The sequence below is a fragment of the Sinocyclocheilus rhinocerous genome, unplaced genomic scaffold (assembly GCF_001515625.1).
Source record: "Sinocyclocheilus rhinocerous isolate Xijiao unplaced genomic scaffold, SAMN03320098_v1.1 scaffold2293, whole genome shotgun sequence".
Lineage (NCBI taxonomy): Eukaryota > Metazoa > Chordata > Actinopteri > Cypriniformes > Cyprinidae > Sinocyclocheilus > Sinocyclocheilus rhinocerous.
The window spans coordinates 604,483-607,359 of record NW_015665002.1 but is presented as its reverse complement, the minus strand read 5'-3'; positions in this window follow the sequence as shown (position 1 = coordinate 607,359).

Here is a 2,877-nt window from a genome sequence, read left to right as displayed (position 1 = left end):
CAGACTCATGAGTTAAAAATATACAATTACATTTATTTATTTATTTATTTATTATCCTGTGGCAGAAATAGGCTACTGTAATGATATCTTATCTGTATTCATTTTTCTTAAAGAAACTATCCAAAACATGTATGAAGCTTTTAAGTGCTGAGATTTAAGATTAATGCTGGATTTGTGAGCCCTTGTTTAATTAAAACTTGACGAACAGCTCACTACTGAGATGTTTTCTTAATTAATCTAGCACAAAAAGCTGAAGAATCTCTGTGGCCTGACACTGAGAACACATGGGTCCGTATGCACCATCCGCTTGGCTCAGAATGCAGAGATATGACACGACAGCACTTCCGGATGAGCTGGAATAAAACGTCAAGTTTGCATCATTCAGCCTTTTATTAATCTGCCGCTCCAGGCCTGCTGATATCGGACATATGTTCCTTTCAGGCGAGCGATGTTAAAATGATCATACATCATGTACTCTCAGATGCACCCTTGTTTTGTGACTTTCGCTCACATATGCTTCACAGGCTTTGACACTCATTAAGTCCTATTTACTAAAGCTGAAAAGCTTTTTGCTCTCTGGTTTTTAGCTGTGGAGATGTGCCTAGAATGAATAAAACACACTTAGGACAATGATTTGGTTACACTGTTGTTTGCACTTCAATTTCCCTCACTTAACCCAGGGAGATATTTCATTTAAATAGTCTCTCGTCCCCCATCCAGCTATGTAATGTTTTAAACTGATTATATAGGAGATGACTCAGGACAAATGCAATCTTTTGGTTGGATGGAATTCAGTGCAAACTTACGTAATCGCACAGCTTGCATTCAGTTGTATGAGAAAGGAACACAATAATATAGCAATAATAGAAAATGAATCATAAATCTTTTATCATGCCCTGAAGATTTGGAAAATTACCATGCATTCAATAACAGGAGAATCACCTTATGTGCTGTCAATCCTATCTTTATTCTAGAAGACCTTCAATGTGAACAGTGTTTTTGCATAATTCATAATTAGATGTTCTGTTTACACAGTGTACTTATTTTTTTATATATTTTTTGGAATACCAGGCATAAAATGGCCCTATTACTTGACTTATATCACAGAAAAATATGTCCCGTTATTTTTATATTATTTATATACTATTGTAGTATTTATTAACATTTTTAATTAACTTTAATTTTAATTTTATTATTTATTTTCTTTTTTCTTTTTGGTTTTGATTTTAATTTATTTTACATTTTAGTAATTTTGTCATGTGGTTTTGTCATTTTTTTAATATTGATGTTTGGCTTTTTTATTTCATTCAGTATCTTTCAGTATTTTTATTTTAGTCAGCGTTTTTGCATAATTCATAATTAGATGTTCTGTTTACACAGTGTACTTATTTTTTTATATATTTTTTGGAATACCAGGCATAAAATGGCCCTATTACTTGACTTATATCACAGAAAAATATGTCCCGTTATTTTTATATTATTTATATACTATTGTAGTATTTATTAACATTTTTAATTAACTTTAATTTTTATTTTATTATTTATTTTCTTTTTTCTTTTTCTTTTTGGTTTTGATTTTAATTTATTTTACATTTTAGTAATTTTGTCATGTGGTTTTGTCATTTTTTTAATATTGATGTTTGGCTTTATTTTTTATTTCAGTATCTTTCAGTATTTTTATTTTAGTAATTATTTCACTTAGTTGTCAAACAGCATTTCTATTTTTTTTTAAAAATGTTTAATCTACTATTTAATATGTTCTATTTCAGCTGTATTTCAGTACAAAAAAAGCCATGGTTTTTTAGCCAAACACAAAACACTCTGCTTTGAGAGTGCTACCTTTGACGTGTTCGGGTTTGCTGATCTGTCTTTGGAGGGCTGGGTTTTAGAGAGACGACGTCTGATTAGCAAAGTAGCTGTAATCTCTTACAGCACCTTTAATAGCTCATTAATAGCTCTAATTAATAAAACAAACACATTCACACTTAATTAGAAACTGAGGGCTGTGGCTCAATGACATTGCTATTACAAAATTATGAATTGCATAAATGGGACTGGCCTTAAACGAGTTCAAAAGTCAGTTATTAAAATTCAATGTGAAGTAGGAGTCATATTTCAGCATATGAAATGTTTATTGCAATATTGAGTTTTTTGACCCCCCAATGTACACCGATGGATGGATTCCAGGCAGCCCTCATGAACCAGGCACACTATCAATAGTAAATGAAAAAGCCTGACTTTGCCACAAGGAAAGAAAGCTAATGAAAGCCTGGCCATAGATTTAACTGTTGGCTAAAGTGATGAATTTCTCAGGGACAGACAGGGAAGACAGAAAATTGGTGTGAAGCACAGCATCCTGAAAATAAGACTCCCACAGTGCCTATGTATTGACCATTTGTGGAACTGATAAGCTTATATCAATGTGTGACTGACAAATTGTCTGCATCGAAACTATCTCACACGTATTTTACCTGTTTACCCACCATCTCACAAGAATTCACAGTTCCGAGAGCTCAGAGCATATATCAGTAGTAATGTCTGATGTCTGTTTGAAACATATGCTGTCCTCAGAAATGACATTTGCACCTCCAGTTAAGCATCATTAAACAGACTAAGTGGTGTTCAACTGGACGTGTGAGGAATTTTTTCCTGAGGTTTAGAATGATGATGCAAGTCATCAATGGATTTTCTCCTGACACCAGTGTTGCCAACTAATTTTCAGGGGAAGTTGCTAAAGGAAGGTTGATTTGTTGCTAACAGTTGCTAAATGATGTTGTGATGACATTGCGTGATGGCGTCATTACGTAATCACAATGCAAAATTGTCAAATCTCAGCAAAAACATATATATTTTATATATGTTAATTTAGATTTGTTC